This window comes from Ciconia boyciana, chromosome 11 (genome assembly GCF_034638445.1).
Source record: "Ciconia boyciana chromosome 11, ASM3463844v1, whole genome shotgun sequence".
NCBI classification, from domain to species: Eukaryota; Metazoa; Chordata; class Aves; order Ciconiiformes; family Ciconiidae; genus Ciconia; species Ciconia boyciana.
In genome coordinates this window covers 6,350,016-6,364,659 of record NC_132944.1, presented here as the reverse complement: position 1 = coordinate 6,364,659, position 14,644 = coordinate 6,350,016, and the positions used below count along the sequence as shown (strand labels likewise).

The 14,644-nt window shown below is 43.5% G+C and overlaps 1 protein-coding gene across 2 annotated transcripts in view; it reads right to left on the bottom strand.

Annotated features, from left to right (window-relative positions):
- SFMBT1 (Scm like with four mbt domains 1) overlaps window positions 1-14,376 on the bottom strand; it is an 81,706-nt gene extending 67,330 nt beyond the window's left edge. For both annotated transcript variants that reach the window (XM_072876265.1, XM_072876266.1), the window contains exon 1: window positions 14,294-14,376. The gene's annotated coding sequence lies outside the window, so the exon portion shown is untranslated. The remainder of the gene's footprint in view (window positions 1-14,293) is intronic.
- Between the last annotated feature and the right edge of the window lie 268 nt (window positions 14,377-14,644).

Genomic DNA, 14,644 nt, shown 5'->3' with positions numbered 1-14,644 from the left:
ATTTTTCTTTTGCCAGCTCCCTCCCACCTTTCCTTCCCCACAGCTTCTTCCTCTCCATCAAATCAGACATCATCCATGTTTGTAAAATCAAAACAGCTACAGCTCCTGAAGGAATGAGGTCCGAAAGAGGGACAGCCTGCCAACTTCAATTACTCGCGTATGCCTACACGGACTCATTTCCAACACAGAGCTGCGGTGAGCAGGTCAGCGTGTGTACGTACAACTTCACCCCACTAGATGGAATCAGAATATTTTTATCATAAAAACCAGAATGAAAGGCTTCTAGCTCCAGCCAGGGAATGCTTCACTACCAAGAAGATAGGTACTCTAACACAACCCCTGCCATTAGTATAAGACTAAGCAGCTAATTAGCAGAGAAACAGTGACGAAGAGCAGATGTGTATTTACTACAACACAGCATTAGCATCACAAAACTCTAAAAGAGATTTTTCAGGTGTAGACCTCAGGCCATATACCCTATCAAAGGTTTTAGGCACCAACATTGGTCGTGTCAATGGGAGCTGGACTCCAAATGCTTTGAGAATCAGGGTCCAAACTACTAAACTTTGGGAACCAACCGCTGGTGTAGCTGTAACAGGAGAGAACAACCAGCCCCCGTGCTGCCTTTGGTTTCTCCTGCTGCCTAAAGCACTCATCCTCTGTCTGGCAGGACAACTGCTGTTAGCGTGAGAAAAAAGCAGAAGCAGCACTTCATTTTCTGCCCTTTTTTTTTTAAAGAAAGATTAGCAAGCTGTAAAGGAAAACTCTCCACCAAGCTGCCCGTAAGTACAATGCTTGAGTGAAATTACGCTGCCAGTTACACCACCAGACGTCATCCTTTTCGCATCCTCTCAAAAAGCGTTTCCCCTAGGAAACTAAATCAACAATCTTAAGCAATAGCAACTGCACACACAAAGCAGACTGCTTTAAGTATAACATGAAAAAGCACTGTTCATGTTGTTTTTAGGATTATGTGTTTTAATTACACCCCTTCACCCTCCTTCTTGCTTTGTAATTGAATTTCCTTTTATCTTTAGAAGGCTAACTTTATTCATAAGAGGCTGTGGATGGCAGAGTTCAATCCTTTCACTGCAGAGTCCTGAGGTCTCCCACTGCTTTCCAAGATTTCATTCGCATTTTGTTTTAAAAGGTTCCAGTTCAGATTAGCAAATATGTTTTTAATGGAAATAAATGCGTATCTAAAGGAGGGACATTCTAACGATAACCAAAAAAATTTCCCTTTTGTATCTGAAGGGATCCCAGAAATATCAATGTCCTGAGCTCCATCACGAGGCTTAGAAAAATTCTATTCGACCAGTAGATATTTACAGGACACACTTATTTACAGTCCATTTGAAATTGCAGATTTGGGTACCATGACATGTTCTTCGTTCTACCTGTAAGATCCAACAAATCTCATAAAGACAAGCTGGCTTCAATACACTGCCATTGTATCACTAACGCACTCTCCTGACTGTCTGATGACCCAACACTTAAGTTTTCATATGGGAAAAGAAAATCCTTTTCCTGCTATCATTACTTACCGTGCTGAAGTTGGCCACTATTTCAGTTCCACTGCCAGCACATCTCTTAACATCAAGTCCAAGCAGCAATAATAAAGAGGCTAAAAGCACAGAACTACAGTTACTTCGCACCTTACAGACTGGATTACTTAATACACTTTGGGTGTTAAAGCAGCACTCGAGCCTTTTCTATGAAGTGCGTAAGTTAAGTTTCATAACAGGCTGAAAAAACATTTCAGAACAGCAAGGCTTTACATGTGGCATTTTAAGTCTAGAAAACTGAGAAAAACATACACACTGGGCTGGCTAGGAAGCCAGTATAGGTTTTAGTGGATTGATTAATTCTGAGAGACTTCAGGCGTCAACATAAATAATCCTCAAAAGTCTCTGCATTTGATCTTGGAACATCTTCAACCAACCATGATTTTCAAACCTTCTGACTGGGAGCCAAATGGCCACCGATTTTCACTGTAGCTCGTGAACTGTTTCTGCGTTATCCAGTGAAATGCTGTTTTAACTTGCTAAAGCTCCATTTGAGTCACTACTAAAGCTCCATTTGAGTCACTCCGTTTGAGTCACTCTACCACTCTTTGCATGTACAAACTGTGATGGCAAAACACGGCTTTCCCCCCGTATCTTTTCCTCCTAAATGGAATTACAGCATTACGAGCTGTGCTAAATCATGGAATTCTCTCTCTCCAGGCAACGCCACAAAAATATGGCCTTGCCTTTTGTTATTGCTCATTAACTGACATGCTTCTTTCCCATTCCTCCCTTTAAAAAGTACTCAAAGCTAAAAAACAGAGAAAAAAATTAAAAAGAGACAACAGCTTTCAGCGATACACATTTCAAATCACAAGAACATTAACAGGCCTAAAGGCCTAAGAATAGTGACAGCACAGGGTTTTAGTGAAGAGCTCACAGTAAGTGATGATGTTCTTATTACCCCAGCATCAGGAGTGGTAAAATTGCATGAAAATCTGTTCTCATTTTAAGACTTTTTTTGCACTTCTGTTCATACAGAGAGAAAAACAAGACTTGAGCCTAAGGGCTCAAAAGAGAGAGAGCAACTGAAAAAGATTCCTCTATTTTTAGGAGTACAATTTCAAGATTGATCCTGACAATACTGGAATATTTACACTATCGTAAAGTGTTTTCAAATCCAAACATTTTTTTTCATTGAATTACTTTTGCAGCCCCATCCTTGCAAAGTTCAGTGGATATTTTTTCAGGCTTTACTCTGCTGGCACATGCAACCTTATTTCTGCTTTAACATATAAATACAAGAGAGAGATAAGACTTTCTATTCAAGTTCCATTTCAACTTTGGAATCAATAGTTGTGATTATTAAATCAGAATTTTAATTTTAGAGCAGGATGCAATAAACACAGTGCCTCAGAAAAATCAAAGGATACCCTCATCCTGAAAACACTACCTTGAAAAGTTCTTTTATGAAGTCTCCTATATTTTCTTCCCCCATGCCAATATTCTGCATCTAACTGTAGGCCCATAGAAGTTCTTAAGAGCTGAAACCACTAGAAATACCTGTATGTATCATAATCGTGTGCTTCTGCTGTGAGATTCAATTTTAAACGTACTCTTGATTAAACGGAAAAGAAAACCGTATGCCTGGTTGTGTTTAAGAAACATCTCTGCTGACAGCCCAAGTCTGTTTTGATTTGCTCCCTACAGATATGGAGTTGCTAGCAAAACATTAAGCAGAAAGTGCAGCGTTGGATGTAAATTATACCATCTCACACTTAAGTGCTGCCCTCAGCTGCAACCGGAAATTGCACAGACAAGCATTGCCATGATCACTTCTAGGAGTAACAAGAATGTAAAAAAATGAGTTATCAGATCTCTGTGCAAAGCAAGCACATAAACTGAGTGAAGAACTGGCCTAGAAAAAAGTACTCCCTAAAAGCTTTCCAAAGCGGAGGTCAACACCTCTGCAATATCTAAACTTTAATTCTTGTAAGGTACTTTGTTAGCCCTTACGGTTACAGAAACAGTCTTCTGTAACACACAAGATTAAAAGCTTGTTCTTCTATACCAGGGCTGGGCACACCCAGAAGAAGTGAATGGCCACAAAATGAACAGAAAACTGCTGAGGTACAGAGAAATAATGAATGGATTTTTCAAAGGGCCGACAGAAAAACACTCATTAACAGCAAAATGAAATCACTTTTCTGGCTTCTCGACTCAACAATCTCCGACGTACTTTACTACATCATACAGAAGTAATTCATGTGGAATATAAATCCTTTGGATTGTGGTATATTCCCATATAATATGGATTAAATGCAAAATTCATGTTCTCCTGTTCACGTCACACAGGTGTCAGACACAGGGAACTCCACAAGGCACTGTACAAGGAGACTGATCTGACCTCTTACATCTAGACTAGGGACGTTCGTTTTGCCATTTTCCAAACTGAACTAACCAGTGATCTATTCACACCGTAGCATGTAGGCTTGGTGGCGGTGTGGAAGCCTGGAATACATATCTGAATTAACAGCATTTAAAAAACTTCTCGACCTGGGAAATTCAGAATAAGATTTTTTTAAATGTTGAAAATATCAGTGTTAAATTCATTACCACATGCTGCACAGCAGATTCAGTGAAAGATAACTTCATTTAATGACTTCAAGAAGTAAGACTTTTACTAAGGATATGACACAACCTGGTCATTAAGGCCAAAACCAAGTTTAATGGTCACCTCAGCTGAGAGGGTGGTCAAAAACATAAAAGAAACACATAAGAAGTCGTATCAGCATTTCTGGTTTATACATCCTCCACCATCACAATGAAAACTCTTAAATAAAAAAAAAAGAATTGTGCATGGTAACTGCTAAGAATTGCTAGTTTAAGAGTCTTTTGCATATGGAAATATTTTTTCAGTATTAATGTTGCTGTAAGGATACAACTTAGTTTTATCCAACCTAATTCCTTCTCCCCCTCCCCTGCAAAATACCTGCATGAATGTCCAAAGGCCAACAACAACAGAAGCTGCGGCCACATAAACCCAAAGGCCAGCACCTCACACGGATCTCCCGAGCTCCTGGCATACTGCTTCCCATGCCCTCTGCTGTGAGCTGAGTACAGAAATACTACTTGCAACAGAAAAAAGAAAATCCATCAGACCGGTGCACACTGTTCAGGTTTCCACTGTGGGAAGCTCTGAGCACCTTTAATTCCCATTCAGTGTCTTCAACACAAGCTAAGGAAAGCAAACATCTTGCAAGCTGGGTGTCCACAAACACAGCACCATCTTTCCAGGACCTACTATCGTCCACAGAGACTTGAATCATTTTGGAGCATTTTCTGGAAGATGACCTCATACTTTAAAGGTTGATTATAAAGACAGGAAGTAATGACAGAAATAAAAAGTAATTTTTCACAATACAAGGAGGACTAATGAGTCTGTACTGAGTCCTGCTTTCCAAGAGAAGCACACAAACATGAACTAAGTGCAAAGTTTTAAGACAATACAAAACTATTTAAGAGATGAAAAATAAATGTTTGCTAAGAACTACAGAAGGATAATAGAAGATGAAATTAAAGGCAGGATAATAAGACATAGAGAAAGAAATAACCTTACCTATACAATGAGATCTAAATTAGCTACTGCAACTCAGGATTTTGAAATTATTATGACTAATTCTCTCAGAGCACCAATTCCATACTCATTAAGAGCCCCAAGGAATGAAGAAGAAAACAGAAAACACTGTGCTGCAATTCTAGAAATCCAGAGCACCTTGAGACAACATGTAGTGCTGGTGTCAAACAGCCATGGTGAGACTAGAAGATGCACGAGAAAGGTATCAAAGAAGATCAGAGGCTTGGAATACTTCTGTACTAACAGAGACGGATGTATAATTCAGTTTTACAGGAAAGTTAAGAAATACCCACAGCCAGAAAGAGCAGTCCTGCCCAGTCCAGCACTGCGCACCCACACAAGCTGTGGATAAGCTTCAGCATCTTCTGTACAATAAAACTGGTTCCTTCTTCGAGCTGAACAGTGCAACTATGGAAGAGTACAAGAGAGATGTGTAAAATTAAAACTAGCATGAAAAAGAAGACTAAGGAAAGGTTATTCACTATTTCTCCTACCACAAGAACCAGAAAACACAAACTGAAGCACCTTTTCACATCGCACATAATTAAACTGCAGACTCATAACCACAGGAAGTTGTGGATTCAGAAAGGATTAGACGAACTCACAGAGAACAGGTCAAATCACTGGTTCCTACGCAGCCTACAGAGCCGCGTCACCGACTGCAGGAAGGGTTGTGCTCTACTTCACTGTTTCTTACCCTCATTTCAAAAGGTTTTTGAGGTGAGACACGGGACTAGGTGTCCTACTGGTCTGACACATCACAGCAATTTTTATACTCATCACAACTTAAGCTAGACTTGAAGCCGCTCTTCTTCCAGCAACGCAGAGGAACTTCTCGGCCACCTCCAACAGCTATCACACTGGTATTTTTCTTTCAAATCCCACTACTAAGGTAGGATCTCAAAAGAGTTAACTTTATACATTAAAGTGGATTTTGCCATGCTGTTTGTCAGAAATCAAGTTTTTGCATTGCAGTAAGACAGATTTCTCCCTTTTGAGCAGATAGTAAAGAATTCATACACTATTAGTCTTTGAAATCCAAAATACCCCACTTGTTTCAGAGACTCTCCCAGCCTGACCATCGTAACCACCGTAACCCCACTTTCTGAAAAGATACCTATTTAGAAACATCAATGCTGCTATTTTTCTATGAAGGTGCCTCCGCCAGTTGATAGACAGTTGTTATATTGGTTTTTTATATTACATATCACTCACATTTGCATGTAAGAATGATCAAGACTGACAAAGCATATTTTGATGTCACTATCTACGTAACAGCAGCAAAGAAGGTCATTTAAATAAATTGCTGTAAATAAAAGCATATTAAACTACATAATACTGCAATTCCTCAATAACCTAAAAATAGTTCCCAATAAGAGTCAACCGCTGTTTGGAAACAAAGTATAAATGCAAAAGATTAAACCTGAATATTTAAATAAAAATCTTAGCTTTACTATAAAAAGATAATTTCTGTATTTCTTACTGGATAATCATAAGAATTATAATTTATGTCAAGTTGCATTTAGATGGAAATTGGACTCCAATTAGAAAGAAAAACTGCACTTTCATTTTACTTAGCTAAGTAATATTCTTACCTTAAAAGCATATACGGAGAAAGTAGATACAAAGAAAACAGTATTTTGGTTTTCAATTTAATAAGGACAAAGAGTGAAACCAAGCAACATTAACTGCAATTAATAAAGTTGATTTTCTTCTTGTCACCTCGTCCTTCCAGCTATTATGCTGCTGTCTTATTTTTGTACCCAGATGGGAAGAATAAGACACACTCTTCCCCGATTTTTCAGTTTTCAATCATAGTCTCTTACTTACATAAGCTGAACTAGTTGAGAAAACAAACCCAAACGAACCAGCTGTTGGACACACTCCCTTCTACACTCACAGCGCGGCTAGAATTATCTAGAACTGGCTTATTATCACAATAAACTCTGGATTACTTAGCCAAGTCACTTACCCAAACACACTGCTTTTCATTAAGAGGGACAAAATACATACTTAAATTTGCTAGAGAGTAAGTTCAAAAAGTAAGATTTGGCCACAACAGCAATGGGAATTCAAAATTCATTTCCTCCTCCCTCACCCAAACCTATTAAAGAAGTTTAACGAATAACTTAAGACATAAAATAATCACCTTAAAAAGCAGACTTTTGCTCTTTGCTGCTGGATTGAAAAGCCTCGCTGCTCACTTGATTAAGTCTTGTTTTGCAAATAAAGGAGAAAAAAATTCCCTGAAAGGGGGGAAGATTTTCATATGCCTGTGCCCATGGCTACATTCGTTTAAAAGGAGTTGATTAGTTCCGTTCAATTGGCCAATTAGTGCTATGTATGTAACACTTCTGACTGATCCTGCACTTTCATTATTTCTTAGGGCCATTAGTTTAACCCTCATGGTAACACTTTAAAGAGCAATGAGCAGAGTTAATCCTGGAAGGAACCACTGCCTTCTTCAGTAACTTCTCTTGTAGGATGTGCATTACGTGAGTTCTGCTGGCCCAACTGCAAGAAAGCATCCCGTGTTTTCACCCTGCCTGTCTGCTAGGCATTTCCTACCCAGACATTTCTTTAAGAATTTTGTTGTACAGATCTTGTCATTTGTATTAAAACACCACTTGAACAGTTTAGTACTTACACATGAATGGTGGCGTATTTGGAACTTGACATTAGGAAAAAATAAATACTAATATGTATCTATGAGAGAGAAAGCCTATGTATATAATACACACGTCTGTCAGGCTTCAATGGCATTTCCCAGTACTGCTTAGAAACACCACAGCTTTTTCAGCACCACATCCTCATTCTCGGAGCAAAGTTAATGGGCACTGAGGCCAACAGTGGCCTCCTTTCAAGACGAGATGCTTTGACAAGAGAGAAAGATACTTACAAAAAAACCCACCCTAGTTTCAGACAAAGCTTTACAAGTACAATGGAGTTTCACAGTCCTTAGATTTAAAATACTTTCTAAGTTTTATGATTTCAAGACAAATAAATTTCTTTTTTTAAATCAGAGGCTCCCCATGCACAGAGCAAAGAGCACGCTCAAGCAGCAAGTGTGCACATTACCACAATTCCCAAGGAGCTCGATATTCCTAAACGTATTTACTTCAGCCAAGCTACAAAAAGAAAAAAATATCCCAGGATATTTCCTAAAAAAAGGAAAATCTTATATTTATACATATTTTCACAGGTCAAGAGACCAAGAACTAGATAAGAAATGCCAAGGCATCGCCTACTCCAGTACAGAGAGGCGAGACACCCACAGAACTTAGGAGCCATTTATAATAAATGTGCACCCAGCATCAGAGGGGAAGTGCCTTCACTTCCTGACTTGATCGGTTTCTTCTGGAAACAATGACAAATCTGAAGGTGCTATTTATGGCTTTCTCTCACACATCCCCAGAAGAAATAGAGTCTACAGCCTCTAAATACATCAGGATGGAGTTCATCTTCTCCAATCCACTTGATATCTACTTCAGTATCACTGCTCCAGTCCCTTATATCCTTGAAAAAGATTAAGTGACAAACAGCAAAACCTTGCAGGGTTCCCCACCACCACCATTACTTTCAACCAGTGACCCAATTCTGCAAGACAGAGCACCTCTTGAGATGTGCTGAGAGCCCTTGACTCCAATCAGCCAAAATGGGAGAGGAGGTCGCTCAGTCCTGCATAGTTTACTCTCAAAGAAAAAAAAAATCCAAGATGCATCTCTTCTCTCTCTCATCAGCACTCTCAGAGAATCTCAAAGCTGGTTTAATAGCTGCATCATTTTTAGATAACATCAAATTCCACTAGTCTCCTTCCCAACTCATCTGTTTGAAGAAAGAGATCATTTCTGTAGTGAACAAGAGTGTCCTCAAGTGTAACAGCAAATAAACCAGCATAAATGAAGTGCCACAGCAATATAAACAATGACCTTGAAAACCAGCAAGCTGCTGCTCAGGGTGACTCTAGGGACAATAATCACATTTTAAATGTCCACATAATCTGAACAAATCGTTAAGACTACCTCTGTAACTAGCAACTCACTTGAACTGTAGGTAAGCATCGTCAATCAGTTCACCTGCCAAATCTGAATGGGTGAAAAAAGCCAAAACAAACACACATGGCACCCACCTACTTTAAGTGAAGGTAAAACTCCTGTTGGAGCATTGTTTACAAGAAGTAATCTGTGCAGCAAAAAGGTAGTGTCATTTAAGACCGCTCTGCCTTATTAAAAAAAGAGAGCTTGAAAGAGCAGAAATCCTAGCATTCGAGTCCAGGCATCTACAGAAGAGATGGCTATTCTACTACAAACCTTGATAAAGTCCTTTTACTTCAGGTTTTAACATTATTGCTTACCTGGTTTTCTTAGGAAACAAGGCTCATTTGATTAATTTGAAATGTCTGCATGTACACAGTTTTCTGCTTATCCTCTCATGACTCTTCATCAAACCCAGTCAGCAAAACGTGACAGAGGGGCAGGGGTCTCAATGATATGAAGATCCTACAAAGGTTGTACTAGGACGCTTATTTTCACAAGGAAAAGAAATCTAAACATCTTTGTCTCCATTGGAAGAAAGACTAATGCAGATATCACAGAGGATCCGGAAGAGGTAAGAAAGGAAAAAGAGGAGGGGGAGACAGAGGAAGAAAGAGACCTTGGGACCAGGGCTTCCTTAGTCCTGTGGCTCCCAGGCCTTGTTTATTTGCACAGTTCGTAGCGAAAGGCTCCTCAGTGGTGTCTGCGGGTGATAATCCAATACTACTAAAACAAACAAAGCAGAAAGCTACTCCTAAGACTGCTTTCCATCTTCACAGTGTTTTTAAAGCATTCATCGAGGACTCTATAACTACTATGCAGCTTTGCATTAGTTAAAATACACTAATTTCCCAGAGACGTGGAGAGTTACCTGGAGAGTCCCAACTAATATGCAGAATATTGTGTTCCAGCCTAAGCTCACACCCTCCTTTCTCATAGGGGAACATTTAAAATATTCAAACAAGTGATTCCCCTAAGAGATGCCCTATTAAGAACGCAGAGTAGAATTCATGTTGTAATACTTGAATTCCACAGACTAGCCTTCGCTAAGTACACTTAAAAAAATACAATCTCGTCCATAAGATAGGAGCATAATAATAATAATAATACTTCTCCCATAATCACCACCAAACCGCAAAGGCTGTCAGCAAAGTCCAGGAAAAGGGAGGAAAAAATCAACACGGATACAGAGTGAACACAAAATGTGTGTGTGTGTCTTAGAAGTACAGTCTTACTTTTTTAAAAAAAACCATATTCTGTACCCTTAGAATGAAAAACATTTTAAAATCAAATTAGCAATAAGTAACATCTCGATGCTTCTTTCATAGGCTTTATCAATATAAAGAAAACTGAGCAGTGGAAAGAATTATAGATTAAAGTTAGTAAAAATATATAATTACATTAAAAATACCATTACACTGATGACATGGCTTTTAAAATAATAACAATTTAATATATAATAAACATAAAAATTTACTTTCAACTTTTGCTAAACTTGGAGAACGTGAACTGCTAAATCTCCCTTCCAGGATCTTGCATACTAACACAGCATTTGCCTTCAGGACAATTTCAGCAAGCGTTTGAATCAAAACAAAACAAAACAAAAAAATCAACTCCCACCCCCTAACTTTACCCCTTGACTTTTCAAGTAAGAAAGTAATCTTGAGAGGGGGGAAAAAAAAAACCAAAAGCTTTAGAAATGACCTAAAAACTGATAGCCATTTCCCAAAAGCAGAAGGAAATGGGCACAAAGACAAGTCCACTACCAGCAGCATCACTGATGCTCAAAGCTACCGAAACGAAGACGACACATGAAATCTGCTAATCATCAAGCAAGATGAGTCAGATGGACAGCACAAAAGAAAGACCTTATAGCTCCAGAAAACATTTGTAACTTACACAGGCTACACAGCTTTAAGTCAATGATCAGCCTGCAAGATACAGAAACGCACACTTAAAAGGTCAAGAAACCAAATCGGAAGACTATTCTGTAACACTAAGACTGCCATGTTAATATAGGAACAATGGATGTAATGCAAGCCCTGTGTTTTTAGGTATCGAAAGCTCTCTCCCCAAAATGCCCCTTACTAAACATCTCCCAGGTTTCAATTTCTCCTGCACTTAAAGGACACTTTAGTGGATTTAACATGAGCCATTTCACTGTCAACGTGTTCACGTAATTAAGTTGCCATGTGTCTAAAGTGCATCACTTGTAGGACAATTATTTAAGTCAAGCCAGCGCAAAGTGACTGTATTGATGTCTGCGTCACCACATGATGATCGTGCCATGGCCAAACTTCACAAGTGGAAGCACAGTAATGATGTTAAAGTGGTTTCCAACAATAAATAGAGTGGATTCAAAAAGTAAGCGTGACAGAAAGGCTAAGGTCTAGAGCTGTCGCTGGTCTGCCATGAAACAACAACAAAAACCCACTATAATGTGTTATCAAAACATACCATGATAAACCTATTTTTGCAATACTGTTTAACATCTTCCCCACGAGGCAGTGAAAGGGTTCCCAGAATATGAAGATTACACCATGCAAACTATGTCAGTCATCAACATGTCATCTTACACTTAACCCAACTTTCTTTTCCACACAGCGATTGCTTAGGAGATTTGCCAGGTTTAAGAATCAGACAAGATAATTCAATACCAGCAAATTAATAGTAGAGGGGGGAAAAAAAACGCAAAGAAAAAACCATACAGATCAATAATTACTAAGATCTGCCACTGTTTCTCAGCTATCTGTCTTGCATCGCTGTCTCCTGTGGAGAACGTGCATACTGGCTTTAACATAAAGGATACCTAAGTCTTCCAGTGTAACTGCCCAGCAGAGACATGCACCAAACACGAGCAAAGCCATTCTCCCAACACTTCCATGCTAACTCTTAGGTATGATTCACAAAAAAAGGTAGAGTGAGATCTATCAGTTTTATTTGGTTGTCTGTCTTGTCCAGAAGTATCTTCCTGTTTTTCCACTAACACAGATTCTGGGAAGAACTAGATTTCATTCTCATCCTTCAATCACAGCAACAATTCACAAACCAAAAGTAAAAGAGGAAATGGCTGAACTGAAGGCAGGAAGCCCACTAAGTCTTCTTCCCAGAGATGACCTTTTAGATAGGTAGATGCTTTTTTACTCTTAATTGTAAAATCCATGTCAGTAGTACGTACCACACAGGAAACTTATGTTTTCCACAGTTAATTGATATATTTTCATCTTTATATTGATTTACTTTGCCCAAAAAGCTGGCTATTTTGAAACAGCAATTGCAGACCTTAGCCAGATCAGGATTCCATCCTGCCGGGTGCTGCAGACGCTACAAGTTACAGCCCCTGCTCCAGTAAGAACACGACTATTTCCCATTAACAACTTTTTCTCTTACAAATCAGATGTTTCTGACCAGTTCACATACATCGTAAACCTTAAGTAAGTTGCAAAACAACGGTATTTCTGAAGTTACAAGATGGGTTATCACTTTCTGCCGCATGACTTTTGCACAGTGCACCTTATATTCTGCCTTATGGAAATGTTCGCTATGGTAACCTCCTGGGCTACTGACAGCAGCCAGCTCCCATGAAGGAAGGAACAGCAAAGAAATAGCAAGGTAGGCCTTTTCTTTTGCTGTAAAACCTCTCCCACCAGAATTCTGCTGTCAGAGTGGGTAAAACTGTCAGACATAAAGGTTACCATGTAAAACCACGTTATAAGGGCAACAAGTTTCTCCAAAGTAGATATAATTGTTCCCCTAAAGCACACATGTGACTGTGAAACAGGCATCACTGGCCTATTTCCGAATAAATAAGGGCCTTGTGGAACTGCAATAGCGAATGTAGTTAAAAATTCACAATTAACTGCCCGCGTTGTTTTTCTTCTCCTTTCATTATTTCCACTGTGGAGGGGGGCGGGGGGGGGGGGGGGGAGCCCTGGTAACAAGTTTGCAAAAGCCACAGACGGAAAACTTGCACAGTCCTTCCCATGCGGGCATTCCGCCTTCCCGTTTCCACCCGCCGCTGCCCGGGCGGGAGCCCTCCCGCAGCCGCTGCCCCTGCCCCTGCCCCAGCGCCGATTCCTCCCCAGCCCGAAGTTGGCGTCCCGGGGCATCCCCGGCACCTCGGCGGCCGCCCCGGCAGTGTCACCAGCGGCGGATTTACGACTTCAGGTGCAGAAGCGGCGGGCAGCGCAGACCGACTCCCCGAGAGACAAAGGCTCTCGCTCGCCGGAGCGCCGCCGGGCGCGGAGACGCCGGAGGTGCGGAGCGGCGGCGGCGGGCGCGGCGCGCACACAATGCCCGGCCCCGCGGCAGCGCAGGCCCCGCAGCGCGGGCGGCGGCGCTTGCGGGAGAGCCGGCGGCGCGGCCGCGGAGGCGGCGCCCGCCCCTCTCCCCCCACACCCACCCACCCACCCAGAACGGGAGGCGAAGAGCCGCCCGCTGACGGGCCACTTGACGGGGAGCGACGCCAGCCGCTGCCCCGGGCGGGACGCGCGCCGCGCCGAGCGGGGCACGGCCGCGCCCGGCGGGGGTGCGGAGCGGAGCGGGGTTTAAAGGTCCCCTTCCACCGCCATTTTGAGGAGGAGGGGGGCGAGCGAGAGGCGCTCGGTGGGCTCGGCCCCCCGCGGGCGTGGGCAAGGACCGGCCGCGCCGGGGCGGGGGCGCGGCGCGCACAAAGTTCCCGCGGGGGCCGGGCGGGCGGCGCGGGCCGGGCGCGTCCCCCGGCGGGCGCCCCCCCGGCGGGCGCGGGGCCGGCCAGGAGGGCAACTTCGGCCCGAGCGCGCCGCGGGACGCCGCGGGCCCCTAGCGGGCGCGCGCAGAGTTGCGCGCGGGCAGTTGCGCGGCGGCGGCTGGCCAGCCCCGCGCATCGCTCCGCAGCGCGAAGGCGCGCTCCCCCCGCGCTGCTGCCGCCGCCGCCTCCCCGCCGCGCTCCGCCTGCCTCTTGCCTCTTCCCTCCTCCTCCTCCTCCTCCTCCTCCCTCGCCGCCTTTTTCTCTCGCATCCAAACTTCGGGAGCCCGGAAAAACCCTCCGGGCCCCGCGCCCCGCCGGCAAAACGCCCCCAGCAGCTGCGCCCGAGGCCGCCCCGCCCGCGCGCGGGCGCCGCCGCCGCCCGCCTCACCTGCGGGGAGTTTTTCCAGCCCTGCGCCGCTGCCGGGGCTCGGGCTCCCCGGCGCTCCGCTCACTGCCTCATTCCAATATGGCACGGCCCGCCAGAGCGCATGCGCCCGCCGCCCGCCCGCCTGCCTCCCCCCTCCCGCCCCTCCGCCCTCCCCTCCCCTCACGGCTTTTCGGGCGCTCCGGCTCCCTCCTGCCGCGGGCGCGCCGAGTACGCCGCCGCGCCGCCGGCCGCCCGGGCCGCGCCCCCGGGCCGCCCGCCCGCCCGCCCCGCCCCGCGGGGCCCGCCGCCGGCCCCGCCCCCGCCGCGCTGCCCCGGGCTCCTGCCCCCGGACACCTGCTCCCGCCGCGCCGG